We start from the raw sequence: 22,979 nt of genomic DNA on the forward strand, positions 1-22,979 counted from the left end.
GGACTTGGATTTAAAATAGGCTCTGGCATTTCAAACACACAAAGGCCCAAACAGCCCCGCCCCCAGCCCAATAAATAGTGACTGTCTATGGAATCTTACAGCAGCCCCTCTGGCATTTGCCTGAACCCACAGATTGCCAGTCTGGGCCTGGGTCCTGGCATTCCAAGTACCCAGAGGCACAAACAGCCCCCCCAGCCCAATAAATAGTGACTGTCTATGGCACCTTACAGCAGCCCCTCTGGCATTTGCCTGAACCCACAGATTGCCAGTCTGGGCCTGGGCCCTGGCATTCCAAGTACCCAGAGTCCCAAACAGCCCCCCAGCCCAATAAATAGTGACTGACTATGGCATCTTACAGCAGCCCCTCTGGCATTTGCCTAAACCCACAGATTGCCAGTCTGGGCCTGGGCCCTGGCATTCCAAGTACCCAGAGTCCCAAACAGCCCCCCAGCCCAATAAATAGTGACTGACTATGGCATCTTACAGCAGCCCCTCTGGCATTTGCCTGAACCCACAGATTGCCAGTCTGGGCCAGGGTCCTGGCATTCCAAGTACCCAGAGTCCCAAACAGCCCCCCCAGCCCAATAAATAGTGACAGTCTTTTAATTTCTATATTACACTGTTTACATAGCAAATAATTAATTACATTGAACATTTTATTCTTGATCAACAAATGTATATTTAGCTGTAATATTGGTTTGTAGGCGCCATCTCAGTGCATTGTGCCTGAGCTTTCAGAAGGAGCCAGCGTTACACATTAGAACTGCTTTCAGCTAACCTATTGTTTCTCCTACTCCCATGTAACTGGAGGAGTCCCAAGCCGGACTTGGATTTCTTACTATTGAGTGCTATTCTGATACCTACTGGGAGCTGCTATCTTGCTCCCTTCCCATTGTTCTGCTGATCGGCTGCTGGGGGTGAGAAGGGGGGGGGGTATCACTCCAACTTGCAGCTCAGCAGTAAAGTGTGACTGAAGTTTATCAGAGCACAGGTCACATGGCTGTGGCACCCTGGGAAATGAAGAATATGGCTAGCCCCATGTGAAATTTTACAATTAAATATAAATGCAGTATTCAGTGCAGGATTCTGCTGGAGAAGCTCTTTTAACTGGTGCATTTTGAAAAAAAAAAGTTTTCCCATGACAGTATTCCTTTAACTCTTTTACTGCCAAGCACGTATGGCATACGTGCTGGCAGTAAAAGGGCTTAAACGCCAACGACGTGTCTCATACGTCGTTGGCGTTTAAGCGCTGCCCTCTGCAGCGGCGGCATGTGCCGCCGCTGCAGAGGGCTTCTAACAATGACAGCCCCCCTGGGCAATGTGCCAGGGGGGCTGTCATCAGGGTCCTGCGAGCCGATCGCTCGCAGGACCCTCCAGGAAGCAGCAGACGCGATCGCATCGCGTCTGCTGCTTCCTGCTTCCTCCCTCTCCCCCAGCGCAGGCCCAAATGAGCAAGGAGCGATCGGGTCTTCAGGAACAGGTAAGGAGTTTTTTTTTTCTTGCATTTACACACTTTTACACACTTATACACACATTTACATACATTTATACACACTTACATACATTTATACACACTTACATACATTTACACACACTTACAGCACACATTTTAGCATTTTTTTTATTTTTATTTTTTTTCATTTTTCACACTTTTATACACTTATTTACACTCATATACACACTTACACACTATCACACAACTTTTACACATGTACACACATGTATACACAAACACTTTGGTTTTTTTTGTTTTGCTTTTTTTTTTTTTTTTTTTTCATTTTACCACTTTGTTTTTATTTTCTTTTACCTAAAAACTGTTTATTTTGACAGCGTAACTATTGGATCAGATATTCTGGCCACTAATTACACTGTCATGTAACTTATTTTGTTGTTTCACTGATTTGCACAATTTTTGTGGTTTTATCACATTTTATCCCTATATAAGTGTTCCTGATCTGTTTTTAGCGTAGCTTTGCCAGGTGTAACTTTGGTGTACAAAAATAACTTTACCTATTTTGAATTCATCAGAATGTGTACTTTCCAAAAATATATGGTTTTCTGGGGGTCACTGTATAGTTAGGGGGGTTACGGCACATAATACACTGACAGGGGGCTCTGTGTGCAAAAGCTGAGCTGGCAGGCGAGAAATCCTTATGCGCTATTTTCATTTAGGGTTCAGTACATACCGCAGACTTTGGTATATCTATGCATATTGGGCATCAAACTGTTCAGTAGGCCTCTGGTGTTCCTATTTGGGGTGACTTGCCTTTGTACGCAAGAAATTGTGTGAGATAAATGCGGCAAATTGCAACATTTTTAGGCGATTTTCTGAAATGTCATAAAAACCGATAACTTTAGGAAAGCTTTGCGGCTTGGTACTTTGGTGTAGAAAGGACTCTTTACCTTTGTTGGATTTGTCAGAATGTGTACTTTCCAAAAATATATGGTTTTGTGGGGGTCTCTGTATAGTTAGGGGAAGTTTTGGCACATAATACACTGACAGGGGGCTCTGTGTGCAAAAGCTGAGCTGGCAGGCGAGAAATCCTTATGCGCTATTTTCATTTAGGGTTCAGTACATACTGCAGACTTTGGTATATCTATGCATATTGGGCATCAAACTGTTCAGTAGGCCTCTGGTGTTCCTATTTGGGGTGACTTGCCTTTGTACGCAAGAAATTGTGTGAGATAAATGCGACAAATTGCAACATTTTTAGGCAATTTTCTGAAATGTCATAAAAACCAATAACTTTAGGAAAGCTCTGCAGATTGGTACTTTGGTGTAGAAAGGACTCTTTACCCTTGTTGGATTTGTCAGAATGTGTACTTTCCAAAAATATATGGTTTTGTGGGGGATCTGTATAGTTAGGGGAAGTTTTGGCACATAATACACTGACAGGGGGCTCTGTGTGCAAAAGCTGAGCTGGCAGGCGAGAAATCCTTATGCGCTATTTTCATTTTGGGTTCAGTACCTACCGCAGACTTTGGTATATCTATGCATATTGGCCATCAAACTGTTCAGTAGGCCTCTGGTGTTCCTTTTTGGGGTGATTTGTCTTTATCTGATCTTTATCAAGAAATTGTGAGAGATAAATGCGGCAAATTGCAACATTTTTATGCGATTTTCGAAATGTCATATAAATCTGCAAACTTAGGAAAGCTTTACAGCTTGGTACTTTGTAGCAATAAGAAATATTTACCCATTATAGATTCGGGGGGATGTGTATTTTCCAAAAATATATGGCTTTCTGGGGTGAATGTACTTTTTTTGTAGCATTATCCCACATAAAGGATGTAAATGTGTTGATTTTGCAGGAGCTGAAATGATAGATCATATGGGGGTATGTTCCCATTGGGGCCCCTACATGCCACATACTTAGGTAAACCTATACATATTGGGCATCAAACTGTTCAGTGGACCCCTGGCGTTCAAATTTAGGGTGTTTTATCTTGGTACCTAACACTATGTGGGAGATAAGATGCTGCAAAGTGGAAGCTTTGAGGGGATTTTTGGAAATGTCATCAAAATTGCTAACTTTAGAAAAGCTGTGCGGCTTGGTACTTTGGAGTAGAAAGACATGGGTACCCATTTTAGATTCGGGGGAATGTGTACTTTCCAAAAATATATGACTTTCTGGGGTGAGCGTACTTTTTTGTAGCTTTATCCCACATATAATGATGTAAATGTGTTGATTTTGCATGAGCTGAAATGACAGAAATGACAGTATATATGGGGGTATGTTCACATTGGGGCCCCTACATGCCACATACTTAGGTAAACCTATACATATTGGGCATCAAACTGTTCAGTGGACCCCTGGCGTTCAAATTCAGGGTGTTTTATCTTGGTACCTAATGCTATGTGGGAGATAAGATGCTGCAAAGTGGAAGCTTTGAGGGGATTTTTGGAAATGTCATCAAAATTGCTAACTTTAGAAAAGCTGTGCGGCTTGGTACTTTGGAGTAGAAAGACATGGGTACCCATTTTAGATTCGGGGGAATGTGTACTTTCCAAAAATATATGACTTTCTGGGGTGAGCGTACTTTTTTGTAGCTTTATCCCACATATAATGATGTAAATGTGTTGATTTTGCAGGAGCTGAAATGACAGAAATGACAGTATATATGGGGGTATGTTCACATTGGGGCCCCTACATGCCACATACTTAGGTAAACCTATACATATTGGGCATCAAATTGTTCAGTGGACCCCTGGCGTTCAAATTCAGGGTGTTTTATCTTGGTACCTAATGCTATGTGGGAGATAAGATGCTTCAAAGTGGAAGCTTTGAGGGGATTTTTGGAAATGTCATCAAAATTGCTAACTTTAGAAAAGCTGTGCGGCTTGGTACTTTGGAGTAGAAAGACATGGGTACCCATTTTAGATTCGGGGGAATGTGTACTTTCCAAAAATATATGACTTTCTGGGGTGAGCGTACTTTTTTGTAGCTTTATCCCACATATAATAATGTAAATGTGTTGATTTTGCAGGAGCTGAAATGACAGAAATGACAGTTCATATGGGGGTATGTTCACATTGGGGCCCCTACATGCCACATACTTAGGTAAACCTATACATATTGGGCATCAAACTGTTCAGTGGACCCCTGGCGTTCAAATTCAGGGTGTTTTATCTTGGTACCTAATGCTATGTGGGAGATAAGATGCTTCAAAGTGGAAGCTTTGAGGGGATTTTTGGAAATGTCATCAAAATTGCTAACTTTAGAAAAGCTGTGCGGCTTGGTACTTTGGAGTAGAAAGACATAGGTACCCATTTTAGATTTGGGGGAATGTGTACTTTCCAAAAATATATGACTTTCTGGGGTGAGCGTACTTTTTACTAGCTTTATCCCACATATAATGATGTAAATGTGTTGATTTTGCAGAAGCTGAAATGACAGAAATGACAGTATATATGGGGGTATGTTCACATTCGGGCCCCTACATGCCACATACTTGGGTAAACCTATACATATTGGGCATCAAACTGTTCAGTGGACCCCTGGTGTTCAAATTCAGGGTGTTTTATCTTGGTACCTAATGCTATGTGGGAGATAAGATGCTTCAAAATGGAAGCTTTGAGGGGATTTTTGGAAATGTCATCAAAATTGCTAACTTTAGAAAAGCTGTGCGGCTTGGTACTTTGGAGTAGAAAGACATGGGTACCCATTTTAGATTCGGGGGAATGTGTACTTTCCAAAAATATATGACTTTCTGGGGTGAGCGTACTTTTTTGTAGCTTTATCCCACATATAATAATGTAAATGTGTTGATTTTGCAGGAGCTGAAATGACAGAAATGACAGTTCATATGGGGGTATGTTCACATTGGGGCCCCTACATGCCACATACTTAGGTAAACCTATACATATTGGGCATCAAACTGTTCAGTGGACCCCTGGCGTTCAAATTCAGGGTGTTTTATCTTGGTACCTAATGCTATGTGGGAGATAAGATGCTTCAAAGTGGAAGCTTTGAGGGGATTTTTGGAAATGTCATCAAAATTGCTAACTTTAGAAAAGCTGTGCGGCTTGGTACTTTGGAGTAGAAAGACATGGGTACCCATTTTAGATTCGGGGGAATGTGTACTTTCCAAAAATATATGACTTTCTGGGGTGAGCGTACTTTTTACTAGCTTCATCCCACATATAATGATGTAAATGTGTTGATTTTGCAGAAGCTGAAATGACAGAAATGACAGTTCATATGGGGTATGTTCACATTGGGGCCCCTACATGCCACATACTTAGGTAAACCTATACATATTGGGCATCAAACTGTTCAGTGGACCCCAGGCATTCATATTTAGGGTGTTTTATTTGGTTACTTTATGACCTGTAGGAGATAAGATACTATAGACTAGAAGCTTTGAAGCGATTTTTAAAAAAAATCACAAATTTTGATAAAAACCAATAACTTTAGGAAAGCATTGCGACTTGATAGTTTGGAGTAGACAGACAGTTGTGCCTATTCTGTATTCCCCAGAATCTGTTCTTTCCAAAAATGTACAATTTTCTGGGATAAACCTTCTGTTAGTGGAATTTTGGCCTTGAAATCCAAAGTATGCAGTTTTTTTGGAGCAGTGCTTTGGGAATTTGGTAGTGTACTGCTGGGAGTTTTTGACCTATACAAGTGAGAAATCTCCATAAAACTATATATATTTGGTATTGGCACGTTCAGGAGACATGGGACTTTCCAAATCAGTTGTATATTCGTGCATAAAATAATTTTTGTTTCTAGTATGTGTGATTATATTATGGAAAATTAGATTTTTTTTGCATTTTTAGACATTTAGAAGCCTATATCTTGTTACAGAATTGGAATTACACAAAAATTCTACCATATTTTGAAAGCTTAGGTTGTTCTGAAAAAAACGATATATTGTTTTCCTTGGTAAACTAAAAGTCCCCCCGAGGAAAGGCCCCTAAAGTGAAAAATGTTCAAAAACTGTCTGGCAATACAAGTTCCGCTTTGACCAAAATGGCTGGCAGTAAAAGGGTTAAATTCACTTTTAGTATATGATAGAGAGTGCTATTCTGAGGCCATGGTCCTCATTTTTTACCCCCATTCAAAAGCTGGAAAAAGTTGGAAGAGGAACGAAAAAAATTAAAAAACTATAAAATAAATATGTCTATGAAGATTCTCATTCATCCAGGTCATGATATACAGTATCTAGTAGAATTAAGTCTAAAACAACTGGACTTTTCTGAGTTTTTTTCTTGAAAACGTTTCACCACTCATCCGTATATAAAATAAATAAATTGAGAAAAAATGTAATTTAAATTGAAAAGTTCTTTAGAAGTGAACCACACCTTTAAAGACTTTGCTACCTTTAGACCACTGTAACTGAAGCAACTGGCTCTCAGGTCCTTAAAGCCTGTGACACACGGGGAGACTAATCTCCCCGAAATGCCATCCCACTGGCTAGAATGTAAATTGTCGGTGGGATGGCATATGCGGCGCTGCGATTTGCTGAAGTGGCAGAAGTTTCCTCTCAAGGCAATTTCCGCAAATCGAGGAAGTTTCATTTCAAGGCAACTTCCGTGACTTTGGCAAATTGCGGCACCGCGTATGCCATCCCACCAAACAATTTACATTCTAGCTGGTGGGATGGCATCTCGGGGAGATTAGTCGCCCGCGACAAGGGAGATTTGTTGCGCGGCAACTAATCTCCCCGTGTGTCACAAGGCTAATGCCAGAATGGGCTGATTCTCAGTCTGTGGATAAATTCAAGCTGATAATCAGGCAATCCACTGGCTCCTGTATCTGCACTAAAGGGAACTGTGGATTTTGCCTCAAAAATTGCACCAGTAGCTGTGAGACAGCAATCCTCTTCCTTCTTCTGTCTTCACACCATTTACGCATGAGCAGTAGAGCGAAAAGCCAAACTTTAACAGGAAAGTCTGCATTTTTACCCTACTGCACATGTGCCAGTCAAGTGATTTGGAAAAATGAAGACAGACCGAAAAATGTCGCTGTCTCACAGCTACCCAGGGCTGGTGCGGTTTTCTTCTAACAGGAGCACAAGCCATTACAATAACTGGGGGGCTCTAACATTTGGCACCCCTCAGTGATTTTTACCTTTCCTTCTTCTTCAAAGTTACATACAGAAACAAACACAATGAGAAATCTTGGCATCATATATATACACAACATCCATTCAGTATAAAAAAGTTAAATTGCCATACAGAAAGAAAAATTGCAAGATGCAATATGACATTTGAACCTAAAAGTGATATAAAATGTAACACTATTAAAATACAAGAGCAAGCATGCGCAAACATGTCCCCTCCCCCCCGGCGCATGCGCAAACATGTCCCCTCCCTCCCCCCTGCGCCGACGCAAGCGCGCATGCGCGGCCATTTTAACTACCATACGGAGCAGTGGGGAGAAGTCCCCATTGCTCCGTATGGCCGCAAAATGTTAAAACTTCGCTGCGGCCCTAGGCCCGGGCCTTTGTGCCGCCCTAGGCCCGGGCCTTGCCACAAATCCGGGCCTGAGTATTTAGTAACAGGGTGCAGGTAAACTCTCCAATGGCTTTATGAGATGTTTCCATATGTATACGAAAAATGTTGGAGATGGAAATAGCCACTAGTGTTAGATGGGACGGCTTCAAACCTGACATGCCTGCCCGATTGGCAGGTTAAAGTGGACAAATTGAGCAACCATTGGGTCCAGTAATCCCCAATTTGCCCCAGTTGGTGGGCATCCTACTCACACTGTGTTCTAATAAATGTACGTCCACTTTTCTGTGCCTTTTCTGTCGGTGGTGTCAGGGATGGGCAGATCAGCAGTGGATAAATAACTTGGGATGCCCCAAATCCACTTTTTTCAGATTCGGCTGAACCCAGAATCCTTCGTAAAAGATTCAACCACATAACAAATGCGAATCCTTATTAGCATATGGTAATTAGGCTACATAAGGGTTAAACATATCTTGGGTCACATAGAGAGCAGATGCAACTAGCAAATTCATGAAAAAAACATATGTTATCTAAATGCAACTTACCTTTACAATCTAGCAGCCCAAAGGAACATGGACACTCTCTGGAAACACAATCTCTTGGAAACCTATAAAAACAGATCAATAGAAAACACAAATTTTAACTTGCACCATACATAATATTCAATAGTAAATATAAGTACCCACCACTATGCCTTTTGTTCCCATGTTTTGTTGTATACTAACTGTAATCTAAAAAAATGTAGCATAAAGAATGAATAAAAAGAAAAATCTGTAGGGCTGATTAATGAATAAAAGTACTTAATTGCAACTAATCAGGTCTTTTGTTTCATTTTATAACTTGTATTAGACCGTTCAAAGGTAATTGCTGATTGGACACTATTGGCAACTGTACTTTTGTACCTATGTTTTTAAATCAGCCCTTGGACCTCTATATTCAAATTCAAGGAATGTCATACTGGCCCAAATGAGAATCCCCTGAGTATGCAAGCAGTGGTGCTTGTCAGGTAATTGTCAACCAGTGCCAGCTCTAATCACGTCCCCTTACTCAGGGGGAGGGTACTGGGTTCTGCCACCGGATTTTGCATTAAATATCCAGCACTGTGCTTGGGAATTAAAAAAATAAAGAAAATATTTCTATATATTTGCCCATGGGCTGCCCTTCGGAAGCACCCACCCTTGGGTTCCTATATAGAATACACAGCCCCTTTCTCGTCTGAAGACAATGCAAGGCAAGCACAGGTGCTTAAAAAGCAAATCTTGCCTCAAACTGCCTACTGCTGAATTTCAGGCAAAAATCATCTGACACAAGTGCTTGCTATTTCATGTGATCCTTACTGGGACCAAAGGAGGGAGATTTTGAGCAAGGTCTACGCAAGTGGAAAAGGAATCCAATTTCCATCTGTTGTTAGCTGAGAATTTTTGGTCGGCTAAAATCAAAGCTAACGCTGTACTAGTCATAATTTCCCCAGCAGAGGTCACTGTTTTATTAAAAGCAATAATGGCTGCTTCCACTCATCCATAAATAGGTGGATATGAACTCTCTGCAGAATAACCTACACATATAACATAAAAAAACAGAGTGTGGACCTTACTTATAAACAGTGTTTATTTACATGAGAAGAAAGGGGTAGAAAGCACAGGTTTGCCCCCATGGATATATAGTTACCCCTACATATACAGGTGTGGCACATATTATCCAAAATGCTTGGAACCTGGGGATTTCCGGATAAAAGATCTTTCTGTAATTTGAATATATATGTCTATAAGTCTACTAAAATTATTTGAAAGTAATATAATAGTGTTAATTTGCCTCCAATAAGGATTCATTATATTTTAGTTGGGATCAAGTACAAGACAGTTTTATTATTACTGAGAAAAAGGAAATCATTAAAATGGAGTCTATGGAAGATGGTCTTCCCGTAATTTGGAGCTTTCTGGATAATGTGTTTCCAGATAACGGATCCCATAGCTGTATACCATCCAGGTAGTTCTAAATGTAATGCAAATTTCACTGATATACTTTTATACTTATACAGCCCTTATAGGAAAGAAAGGAAAGAAGTGAATTTGGCCACACACAGCACAAGTTGGCAGCCTAGTAGGCATTTATGGGGCACTTCCTACAGCTGCCCTACCAATATCTGGCTGGAAATATGCCAAATATCTATCAGGCAGGTTTCAAAAGCCCACAGATGAGGCCCTCACATGATGGGTTGGCCTCAGGCCCCATTATGATCTGATCATTGGCCCAGAGGCTGAACTATCGGATCATCCTGGTTTGGCTCAGTCTCTTAGCAGCCTAATTGAGCAGATTTTTTCAGCAGATCTTAAAGTTTGTGCCCAGTTTAAAAATAAGCAGGATATTCAGCTGCCGTATTTTTATGGGGGGAATCCATTTTGGTACGGTAGATGCCCCTTTATGTAAACAAGGTGCATAAACACTATCTGGACTAAAAAATAAATATTTACTAAAAGCAAAGCATGATAATATATAAGAACCATTTCCCCACCCATCACGAATCCCATCATGGGCTGGCAGAGTGATACGACCCCTCCCTTACTATGTTCCATTGTGAAGTAAAGGATTCTGCTACTTGAAGCCCCTCTGCTTTCCAGAGAAGCTGCGCACCACCCTTTTTGGAAAACAGAGGCACAAGTCCCAGATACCAACACTTTATAATGAAACAAAGGGGGTAAAAACAAGGTTAGATGATTCTGTGAGCCTATGGTGGGCAGGGGAATGGTCCCTGTAAGCAGAGCTGTATTTAGGTCTGCCACACTAGGCACCGGAACTAAATAGGCCCCCAATGTCTTGCAGGTGATGTCACTTCCGCTGAGCAATCCCACCTCCTACCCCTCACCTCCATTGCTGGAATTCCTATTGAAATCCATGACGTGTGCAGGGGACCCCCAGGAGCGGCCCTAGGCACCCTGCCTTAATATAAATATGGCCCAGCAGAGACAGTCTATCATGGTTTCGCTTTAATCTATGGTATATGGTGTGTATTTTTCTACATAAGCCTAACCCAATAAGCTCACTTCAATAAGCAGGGAATATTTTCCCTTTAAAAACAAAAAACACATAACACACCCCAGGCACCTGCTGCCCAAGTTGATAGCTCAGTGCCCAAATAACGTATTACACACTGTCAAATGTCTAATTCACCTGTTCATCTCAGAGCATAGAGAGAAATAATACACTGACAACTTCCTGACAGTTTTATGTCTCAGGGCCTCCTCAGTATAAAGGGACTAGCGAGTAAGCCAAGGAAACCCACCGATCATTGTATGTAATCCTTTTGAATAAATTAAGGGACCTGGCACTGCCCCCTGCAGGGTCAGACTGGGCCCTTCCCTGATGCACTGCAGGTAACCTTCACTTATGCGCACTCGCGGGGAGGTGCGTGAAGGCCACGGCGTGGGCCATTGTGGGGTGCATGGGCCCCTGTGGCAGAAGCCCTGGTGGGCCCTGCAACCCCAGTCCAACCCTGGCCTACAGTCTGCCCCAGGTCAAAGTGTGGGGGGGGGGGGCTACATCTCTCTGCACCACAAGAGACAAATTTTGGTTTAATAAGACTTTGCCACTGCTGGTAACATGGAGGGCCCTACCCAGGTCTGGACTGTGATTTAAAATAGGCCCTGGCATTTTAGTTACTCAGAGGTACCCCACAGCAACTTAAATTTAGGGCCCCAAAATACTAGACAGTTGAAATATTCTATCAAGAAATGTTGAAATTGCCCACTAATTAGGACCTCACTGAGCCCTCTACACTCCTGCCCCACCCCCCTGTTCCTCTGTAGTTAAACCCCAGCTCAGAGACCCAAACAGCCCCCCCCCCAGCCCAATAGTGACTGTCTATGGCACCTTACAGCAACCCCTCTGGCATTTGCCTGAACCCACAGATTGCCAGTCTGGGCCTGGGCCCTGGCATTCCAAGTACCCAGAGGCCCAAACAGCCCCCCCAGCCCAATAAATAGTGACTGTCTGTGGCATCTTACAGCAGCCCCTCTGGCATTTGCCTGAACCCACAGATTGCCAGTCTGGGCCTGGGCCCTGGCATTCCAAGTACCCAGAGGCCCAAACAGCCCCCCCAGCCCAATAAATAGTGACTGGCTGTGGCACCTTACAGCAGCCCCTCTGGCATTTGCCTGAACCCACAGATTGCCAGTCTGGGCCTGGGTCCTGGCATTCCAAGTACCCAGAGGCCCAAACATCCCCCCCTCCCCCAGCCCAATAAATAGTGACTGTCTATGGCATCTTACAGCAACCCCTCTGGCATTTGCCTGAACCCACAGATTGCCAGTCTGGGCCTGGGTCCTGGCATTCCCAGTACCCAGAGGCCCAAACAGCCCCCCCAGCCCAATAAATAGTGAGTGACTATGGCATCTTACAGCAGCCCCTCTGGCATTTGCCTGAACCCACAGATTGCCAGTCTGGGCCTGGGTCCTGGCATTCCCAGTACCCAGAGGCCCAAACAGCCCCCCCCCCAGCCCAATAAATAGTGACTGTCTATGGCATCTTACAGCAGCCCCTCTGGCATTTGCCTGAACCCACAGATTGCCAGTCTGGGCCTGGGTCCTGGCATTCCAAGTACCCAGAGGCCCAAACAGCCCCCCCAGCCCAATAAATAGTGACTGTCTATGGCACCTTACAGCAGCCCCTCTGGCATTTGCCTGAACCCACAGATTGCCAGTCTGGGCCTGAAAACCCAAATCCTTTTCTAATTCTTAATTCACACCCCCAATCAAATTAAAAGTAAAATACAAAATAAAGCACCTGGTGAGACTCAGCACCTGCATGCCAGGATTTATTGTAAGGCTGTGGGCTGGTAAGGTGCAGTATAACAGCTGGAGGGCCATTGGTTGGTCGTGACTGACGTAACCAGCAAAGCACCTAACAATTGTCACACAGTAAATAGCCTTTCTGCTAGAGGCCTTTGCTACTGGGTGGCCATGACGTGCTCACACCTAAAACACAACCCAGACTAAATCATATCCACGCATTTTTCTTGTTCCTTCAGACATTGCGCCTGTCACAAAGTTTACAGTGAGTCAGCACATCACTTCCCTCATGCGCCACAGCCAATTCTTTCTCAGGAAGGTCTGGGGCGGAGCGCACAGAAAAACCGCGCCAAACTCATTCATCAGCTGACCGCGCTGACCAATCCCTGCCCCGCTATTTTCCTGGCGGGGCGGGCGGGGAAAATCGAATTCCCCGCCCAGAACGCGGGTACGCGCCCCGTTGTACAGCCGTCCCCTTCTCTTCTGTAGGTGCGCGTCCGTGTCATTAAGTGTTATGGGGCGGGGGCGCGCCTTGCCATGCCGCGCAGTGTGAAAAAAGAAGGAGGCGGTGGTGGTGCCTGTTCTTGTGAGGGAGGATAATGATTTATATGTGACTGGAAGAGCTCACTGACACACCGGGAGGTGGAAAGGTTGAAAGTCGGAGGGAAATTACTAAGGAAAAGCGAAGAGAAGCCAAGGAGTGACAGAGCTCAGGTACTGCGTGCTCTATCCTGCTGCTGCTGCTGCTGACAGGGGCGGGATGCTGGGGCTGCCGGTTGCTGGGTAGAACAATGGTCACATGGGCGGGGCGCTCATTCCCTGTACTTGTGATGCAGGTGGGGGGGCGCCTCCGGGACTCTCCGCCATTACTTTATGTATTTTTTTAAGGTTTTGGGGGTGAAGAGAAAGGTTGCTGAGTGGGGAAGGCAGGCCTGCAGCGGCCGGTCTTTTCCCTGCCTGATAATGATGGAGCGGTAAGGGAACCAATTACGTGCGTAGAATAGCTTGACAGACGGCTGCTTGAACCAATGAGCGCGGAGGGGCGGTACTTGCCATGCTTTCTGAAGTCCCTTTAAAAGACGCTGCTGTCTAAAGGAAACGCGGTCGAAACGTTGTGCCATGTGGAGATACGGTCTTCCGTTATCTTATATAAAGAAGATGGAATGACCAGGGCTTTAGGGTGCCTAGGATCCCCAGCTTTTCAGGGGGACCCCATCTGGGGGAAAAATACGAATTTATTGAAATTGTTGGATATAGGTACAGTGCAATTCAGCAACGTTTTAATATATATTTTGTATCATCTCATTATTCTTCAAACAGCCTGGCTTAGTTGGAGTGCTGGGAGTTGCAGTTCATCTAGTTGTAGGATCACATGGTGGCTATCCCAGAACTCTATTACTCCCTCTTACCCATAGGATGGGGTCCCAGCCTTCCTACTATGTGAAGGGTTAACATATCTGGCCCCTTGATGGTAAATGCTACTCCTATATAAAACTGTCCCTTTAAATCAGTGCTTATGGGATTTTGCTGCACTGAATACAAATCAGTGGGCAGGGGAAGCCGAGCCATGTTGTGTGGCTGTGTGACGCAACCTGTTGGTGAACTTTGTAAACATCGGTCATTTCCAGGATTCAAACCCACCCAGAGGATGCGCAGCCAATCTGGGCCACGCACAGCTGTCTGTAGGGGGGTACAGATAGGGGCAGCCAAACCGCTGTCCGTAGAGCAGAACTTGGATGAGGACGGCTAAGAAAAAGTCCATTATAACAATGTTAGTCATCTCTTTTCTGAGACAGGGAATATGCTGTGACTGGGGGGCTGGAGCCCTGGGGTCTAGATTTCCATTCCTGCAGGAACCAACCTGCTAGGAGTCTGTATGATTTACCTACGTCTGTAGGTTTTCTGCTGCGCTCAGTAGTAACACACAGGTTAATTGGCTTGCAAGGGAATTGACCTCAAGGAACTTCAGTGGGGCAATAACCAATGTAGTAGATATTGAACAATCCCAATATAAAGCTTGGTTTAACAGCTCAACATGATAGCAATAAAGTAAAGATGCACCAGCTGTGGTTGAACTTCAACAGTTTATGTGAGTGTATAGATTGGTAGGTGTGGGTTGGGTGTGCTGGGTTTACTTGGATGGGTTGAACTTGATGGACACTGGTCTTTTTTCAACCCTATGTAACTATGTAACTCACAGCATCAGTGACTGTTAGGTAGTTATAGTTCAGCAACAGAGACACAACTGCAGTTCAGCACCAATGACCTTTTGCTGTTGGGATGCTGGGGATTTTAGAAGGTTTGAATCAAGGCTGTGTCTTAGCAAGATCCGGGGAGCTGCAAATTGTACATACCCCAAGGGCAGGTTATAGGAAGAATTGTGGTGTTTTTAGTGGGTTTGAGGAGTATTTATAATTATTATTAACATTTATTTATAAAGCGCCAACATATCCCGCAGCGCTGTACAATAAGTGGGTTACATACATTGGACATACAGAGCAACATATAAAGCAATCAATAACCGATACAAGAGGTGAAGAGAGCCCTTGGGGCAAGAGGTTGTCTGGCTTTGGGTGCTGAAACCCTGCGGGGTCTGTAATGGGTTGCAGAAGTGAAAAGGAGTTATTGCTTTAAATAATAGTAGGTATTTTGCTTGTGTAGTTTATATGCACACGTGGTTCTGCTCTATTAGATATTTACCATAAGGAAAGGCAGACTTTATTCTTTTTACGCCCTTAAATCTGTGGTTTGAATGGTTTTGTTCTTTATTTTACGTTATTGATGTCACTGTCCGAGAGAAAAAATAACTACTGGAAATGGGTCAGAAAACTCACAGTATAGATAAAAATATGGCTAAACGGATATTTTCCAGCCCTTTTAAAGTTACAGTAGAATTTAAAGTGATGTTCCTTTTTTGACAAACACAACAGTGATTGTAATCTCACATGTGTCACCCGGGTCACATGCGTCTCCTTAATCTCCTATGAGTCTTTTGTGCAGACGTTCTTATAGATGCAGTTCACCTTCCACACACAATCAGACCCTAGGCCTGTGCAAATATCTTGGAACATTACTAGATACAATTTGAGTCTAGGTGTGCTTTATTGATATATTTTTTGTTTAGCTGCTGTCTGTGACCAGTATCCCTGCACATACATCTGTCAACCCAACCCCATGTATAAAGGTGGGTATACACGAACCCATTCCGGCAGCTTATCGGCCTGTGTATGGGCACGGACGGCTTGCCAGAGATCAGCCAGATCTCGATCGGGTGGGTTTTATTTTTCAGTCTGCCTATACCCACCGTTCTAATTAAATCGTTTAGGCCCAGGGTCAAACGACCAAAGTAGCCTGATATTGGCCACCCGTAGGTGGGGATATCTGGAGAAGATCTGCTCGATTGACAACCTTGCCAAATGAGCGGATCTTACCATGTATGGCCACTTTAAGAATGATCCATTCAGGTGTGCTGCCAAGAGGTGAGTTGAGAAACTCCCCTCAGGTGGCAGAGCCCCACAAATTACCAGGTGTGGCAAAAAGCTGCAGAAATGTTGTCCTTTCTAATGCAGATAGTCTATTGCGTTTTTTTCACTAAGTGTAGTCCCCCTTTTGCCCACTGTGGTGCAAAAAATCTAGGCAAGGGGGGGGGGGCCTTGAATCCACTCTGGGACCAATTAATTGTTACCTGGCGGCCCAGACCCGATCCCCACAGGGCGCTCCACCGATCCTCCACAGTCTCCTTCCCCTGACGCTGCAGGTAAGCTTCCTTTGTGTGCGGCCAGAGGAGAGGGTCGGACAGGTGGGGAGACCAGGTGAATGATCAGGGACCTATAAATAATACACCTTGCCAACCACGGGTTAATAGTTATGCTACATTCCACCTGGAAACATTCTTTTAATAAAGAGAAAGAAAAGCCTACAAATCATCAGTCCATTTATTGCATGCACATATTAATAAGGACCTTAACCCTACCCATCGGCTTTTGTTTTTGTGATAATCAATGAAGGGTGTTTCCAGGTAAAAAGTAGTGCAGATATTTAACCCCTCGCAGGCAAGGCATAAGCATCAGAAACATTCTGTATGTAATTTGCCATTTCAGTGCACTAAGAGGATTATATGTATTTTTTTTTTTTTAGACATAGAATTCTGTAGATCTGTGTACTAAAGTAACCTTATTTCATAGCAGTCAGAACCCTGGGGGGTTTAATCCAGGTGGGACCCAGTTAACACCTCTCTGTTCAAATTAATTCTAGAAAATGACATTTTTGCACTTACTAAACCGAAGTAGAACAGGTAATTGCTAGTGAAAATAAAATAAAAAGTGATGCTTGCTACTACTAGAAGCATGGTATAAGATGTATTTGGGCTAGGGTTAACATTCTTTTTCTGTCCAGCTTTCAGATGACCTTCAGCTGCCAAAAAAAAAATTAAATTTCTGAGACAATTTAATTTAAACTGCCTGTTGCTAGGTTTATTTGGACCCTAGTAACCAGACAGATAAATAAGTGAACATAAAAATGAAGACCAGTTTCAAATTGTTACAGAATCACTGTCTACATGATACTAAACGTTAATTTAAAAAAGTGAACTGCCCCTTTACAAAAAGGAACTGAAACAAGCTGAATGTTTAATTGAAACAATACTGTATCTTTTTATACTGCTTTTAAATTCACAGTCCCCTGGCACTGCCTGGTCATGTCTGAATTAAGAGCGTAAGACTCATTTCTGTTACTAAACCTCAGCAATTCCCACCCCCCCAGAAGTGCATCTATCATTGTGTTGCCTGAGTACAAGTGAAAGTGAAATTGTGGGCACAGCTGGGTGCTGACTATGAGCACAACTATGTGTGGAGAGGGCTGAGGGCATGGCAGTAATCTACTATAATCTTAAAGGGGTGGTTCACCTTTTAAATTAACTTTTAGTATGATGTAGATATTGATATTCTGAGATAATTTGCAGTTGGTCTTCATTTTGTATGTCTTGTGGTTTTTCAGTTATTTAGCTTTTTTGTTCGTCAGCTCTGTTTGGTATTTCAGCATCAACCTGGTTGCTGGGGTCTAATTTGCCCTAGCAACCAGGCAGTGATTTGAATTATAAACTGGAATATGAATAGGTGAAGGACTGACTAGGAAGATTATAGCCTCAAGGGTGAAAAAAATGGATCACAGTGCTGCCCAAGGAGGCTGTCGGGGCGAGGACTGATCCGTTCCTCGCCCCAATGGGATTTGTAAACCTGCCCAATATACATCTGCCTGATTTTCACCCATATATCAGTCAGGGAGGCTCCGTACATGTGCCGCTGCCACCACGTGTATGGGCCACATTTATGCTCTTATGTTGTATGGAAGTCTGATTATAGTCCCCACAGCTAACTCACATTAGGGTTTCTCTAATCCAGCAGTTCTCAACCTGTGGGTCGGGACCCCTTTGGGGGTCGAACAACCCTTTCACAGGGGTCACTTAAGACCATCGGAAAACACATATTTTCGATGTTCTTAGGAATAATTTTATGGTTGGGGGTCACCACAACATGAGGAACTGTATTAAAGGATCGTGGCATTGAAAAGGTTGAGAACCACTGCTCTAAATGTTGCAGTGTCGTTTTTCATGACATTGCTCATCAGTTGGTACCCACCTGGGGGGGCCGCCTATGCCTCCTCCTGGGTCCCTGAGCGTTCACAGGGCACACTTCCTTTATAATGAAACCCCAAGGTACCATTTGGCACATAGGCAGCCCAAGTCATTTTTCTGGGTGCATTTTTACCAGCCATAAATAAATAAAACAACCTTTAGAATCCTTTCTGCAGATGTGCCAGACCAGTACAGGCTCACAGCCATTCTCATCTGTTTAATTTGAAGTGATTCACCGAGTGTTGTGCGTGTACATGACTGCAACCGCTGTACCGACCAGTAGCAAATGCACCCTTGTTAAAGGAGCACACACCCCCTTAATGGCACTGGCACAATTGCGTTGCACTGCTGCTTCTACATTGGAGAGGGGGGAAAAGAATCTGTCGCTAAAGCTTCATGCTGTTTTTCAATAGGCTGGGGGAAGCGGTCTCCCCTTGCAGACTGCTGAACACCATGTGCTGATGGCTGTCTGCGGCAGCAGCCAGTGATAATGGTAAGTCAGTTTGCTCTTCCCCCAGAGATATGGCACAGGCAGTCTCACAATAAATATTTTATTCTCTCCCTAGCTACTGTATGTGTGTATATGTATGTGTGTGTGTGTATGTATATGTGTATATATATATATATATATATATATATATATATATATATATATATATATATATATATATATATATATATATATATATATATATTAATTATACTTTGACGTAGTTGGCCAGCTTGAAGTATATTGCAATGTACGGACAAACAATCCCTCTTTTTGGGGTGGGGAGGGAAGGCATTTCTTAGTAGCTGAATGCACAGAAATGTCCTAATGTCCTATTTCTACATATTGATTATGGGTGAGTGCAGAGGATTTTTTGCGGTTGTTTATATAATATATACCCATATACATGCATTGGAAATAAAATGAAACAGAGGAACCGGCACTCACCGGTGATTGAGAGAGGTCCTAAATTGTGACCAAAATGATGATTTTTGCACATTAAAGAAAATTGTTTTTTCACCAAGATCTGTGAGTGCTGAGTCTTCTGTTTCCTATGTTTTTTTTAATTTCATGAATGTGTCCCAGGGCTTACTGTAGAAGGAATTAACACCATCAGTATTTTAAGAAGTCCATCCGATTAACCCATTAGCAGGTACCGGCACATCCACTCCCTCTTCCCTTTGTTCATTTCTCTGGCTCGGTGCAGGGACAATGCAGCTTCCATTCCCATAGTTGGGAAGACAGGTGCCCCACGTTCCCCGAATGCTTTCTCATGGAGCTGTCACAGGCATTGAGCTTCATTTATTTTTCCTTCTCCTCTCCCTCAGTATTGTGCAGCTTAGTGTCCCAAATTTCCCGCTCCTCGTAATTTTTTTTTTTTGCCGATTAGTTTTGATGCAGCGGTGTAAAGGGTTAATGTAATTGATAGGTCCCTAGCAGTCTGCCCCGTTCCACGTGGGTCTGAGTGCAGCACTGTGTAGCGAGCAGAAGCTGAATGGCGCCGCTGCCAAACCTGCTGTGGGCTAGTGTGTGCTGAGGGTATGGCACCAACATGAGCTCTGCATTGTGGTCTACATGTATTTTGTTTTTTCTGTGAGCTTCTTGGCAGCTTAAGAGGGAACTGTATCCCCCCTCTCCCTCCTATTTATCTGTGCTAAATCCGTCGATATTCATCAGAATACCTTTATCATTATGGCTTTCCAGCCAGGTGGAACCAAGTTTTCTTTTTTTGTTTTTTTAAAGGAAGGGGCAATATTCATAGTTTTTGGGGGTTTTTTTGTGTGTTGTTGTTGTCTTGCTAAAGCTTTGACTGGCATGTAAAATCCTCATCCCTGGTAACAGCCCCTGTACAGTTATAGGACCTGTTATCCAGAATGCTCGGGACCAAAGGTATTACATATAAGGGGTCTTTCCGTAATTTGGATCTCCATACTGTAAGTCTACTAAGAAATCAATAAAACATTAATTAAACACAACAGGATTATTTTACATCCAATAAGGGGTAATTATATCTTAGTTGGGATCAAGTACAGGTACTGTTTTATTATTACAGAGAAAAGGGAATCCTTTAACCATGAAATAAACCCAATAGGGCTGTTCTGCCCCAATAAGGGGTAATTATATCTTAGTTGGGATCAAGTACAGGTACTGTTTTATTATTACAGAGAAAAGGGAATCATTTAACCATTAAATAAACCCAATAGGGCTGTTCTGCCCCAATAAGGGGTAATTATATCTTAGTTGGGATCAAGTACAGGTACTGTTTTATTATTACAGAGAAAAGGGAATCATTTAACCATTTAATAAACCCAATAGGGCTGTTCTGCCCCCAATAAGGGGTAATTATATCTTAGTTGGGATCAAGTACAGGTACTGTTTTATTATTACAGAGAAAAGGGAATCATTTAACCATTAAATAAACCCAATAGGACTGTCCTGCCCCCAATAAGGGGTAATTATATGTTAGTTGGGATCAAATGCAAAGCACTGTTTTATTTTTACAGAAAAAAAGGAAATCAGTTTTAAAAAAAAAAAAATTCTGAATGATTTAATTAAAATGGGGTCTATGGGAGACAGGCTTTCCGTAATTCCGTAATTCCGTAAGCTTTCTGGATATCGGGTTTCAGGATAAGGGTTCCCATACCTGTACTTAAAAACCAGTTTGATGCACAGTAACTTCAGTGCCTATCAAGGAAGGACTGGCATTGAAAAACAGCAACTGGGGTGTGTGGTTATATGTCCGTTGTGCTGTAATCCATTTGTGGTATAGAGCTATTTAAAACTCTCAAATGCACTGTATTAGGGTGAAGACACACAGAGCTACAAGTAGCAGCTACTTTTTCATGGTTACTAAACTCCAGAAAATCCCACAATACTGGGAATTGCCTCTGTAGAGAAAATTATCAGTAAATGATCAGCACTGTCTATTTATCAGTTTTAATACTTATGTGTATGCGAGCAGGGATATTGGAGTTGTTTGTGATGGCGTTTCCGCCGACAGCTGCCTCTGGATGCTGGGATTTGTAGTTGATCAGCTAGAGGAGGTTGGACCCCTCTGTATTGGAGAATTAATGACCTCTAAGTATTTCCTATACATCTGCTATTACCAGGAATTGATCTGACGTAAAAGTCTATGAGGTGAAAGCAGTTTCCAGCAGGGGATATTGGAAATCAATTTACCATACGTATGTGTTTTTTATAGATGGCTGCTGGCTTATTTTTAGGTTGTATAAATTGTCCATCCATTGTGAGATTTCTCTGTGCTAAAGGGGGAGGGCACAGTGCAGGCCCCTCAGATCTACAGTTATATGCGTATCAGCATTGGTGTAAAGGTTATAGAATGAGGAAAGTCACATTCCCCTAGTTTGTTAGACATCCCCACCAACATGCACTCACCTGGAGTACTTTCTGTGGGAACTCCCGTGGCTCCATCTTTCTCGGGGATTGTTAAGGCTCAGGATTGGTGCATTAACAGGAAAGGTAAGTTGGCCAGTGTCGGACTGGCCCATCAGGATACCAGTATAACTCCCAGTAGGCCCAGGTGTCAGTGGGCCCTCCTGCTCCTGACCATTTGGCCTGCGTCATGGTCATTCCCTATTTCTGAATGGGAATAAAGAGGAGAAATAGAGGGAAGAATAGATGCTAGCATGTAAATAAAAGACTCTGAGAATAAAGTGGTTGAGTGAGCGAAGAACGAACAATTGTTCAGTAAGGGCCAATGATCTATTTTATGTTGGACCATAAAACTCCTAGGGAAACTTTTAAAAATGGTGGTGCAGGAGATCCTGTAGGAGGTGTCACAGGCCAGCTGGTTTATCAGCAAAGATCAGTAAAGGGAAACTATACCCCCAGAATGAATACGTAACCAACAGATAGTTTATTTTATGTTAAGTGACCTATTAAATAATCTCGCCAAACTGGAATATATATATCAGTAAATATTGCCCTTTTACATCTTTTCCCTTGAGCTGCCATTTAGTGATGGGCTGTGTGCTCCCTCAGAGATCAGCTGACAGGAAGTGATGCAGCTCTAACTGTAACAGGAAGTAGTGTGGGAGAACTCTGCCCATTCATTGGCTGATGGGGCCTAGCATGTATGTGTGCCTTGGCTTGTTTGTGTGCACTGTGACTCCTATGATCCCAAGGGGCGGCACTTCATTCTTAAAATGGCCATTTTCTATTTAGGATTACCCAATAGCACATACTACTAATAAAAAGCATATTTTTATGAAAATGGCTTTAGATGAAGCAGGTTTTACATATGAGCTGGTTTATGCAATGTATTTTTAAAGAGACCTACATTGTTTGGGATATAGTTTTCCTTTAAGTGATATCCTTACAGTAATGCCTTATGTTTACTAATGTCTGTGCCGTACAAAGGAATTGGCTGGGTTGGGTTCTGCGTTATGCGCTTAGCACGAAGCAAGTGTGCAGACATTCCAGCAGACACTAAGTAGCTTAACTGCTAGAACTTGCCTCCTGTCCTCCTCACCTTCTGTATCACTTTTACTTGCACAGGCCCCAGTCTGGATTACTTGTGCCTACTGGGAGCTGCTCTTCAGCCAAAGCTGGGGGCTCAAATTGCACAACATACACAAGTAAAACAACAACAAA

The 22,979-nt window shown here is 43.0% G+C and overlaps 1 protein-coding gene and 1 long non-coding RNA gene across 6 annotated transcripts in view; one reads left to right on the forward strand and one right to left on the reverse strand.

The window, feature by feature from the left end:
• LOC116407938 overlaps nucleotides 1–13,098 on the reverse strand; it is a 29,142-nt gene extending 16,044 nt beyond the window's left edge. The window contains exons 1-2 of the long non-coding RNA XR_004220626.1: nucleotides 12,740–13,098; nucleotides 8,506–8,567 (exon numbers count right to left, since the gene is read on the reverse strand). This is a non-coding gene — a long non-coding RNA (uncharacterized LOC116407938). The remainder of the gene's footprint in view (nucleotides 1–8,505; nucleotides 8,568–12,739) is intronic.
• A 94-nt stretch (nucleotides 13,099–13,192) lies between these two features.
• The window catches only part of phf20 (PHD finger protein 20), a 35,130-nt gene continuing 25,343 nt past the window's right edge, over nucleotides 13,193–22,979 (forward strand). For all 5 annotated transcript variants that reach the window (XM_004918500.4, XM_004918501.4, XM_004918502.4 and 2 more), the window contains exon 1: nucleotides 13,193–13,458. The gene's annotated coding sequence lies outside the window, so the exon portion shown is untranslated. The remainder of the gene's footprint in view (nucleotides 13,459–22,979) is intronic.

Source organism: Xenopus tropicalis, chromosome 10, assembly GCF_000004195.4.
Source record: "Xenopus tropicalis strain Nigerian chromosome 10, UCB_Xtro_10.0, whole genome shotgun sequence".
Taxonomy (NCBI): domain Eukaryota; kingdom Metazoa; phylum Chordata; class Amphibia; order Anura; family Pipidae; genus Xenopus; species Xenopus tropicalis.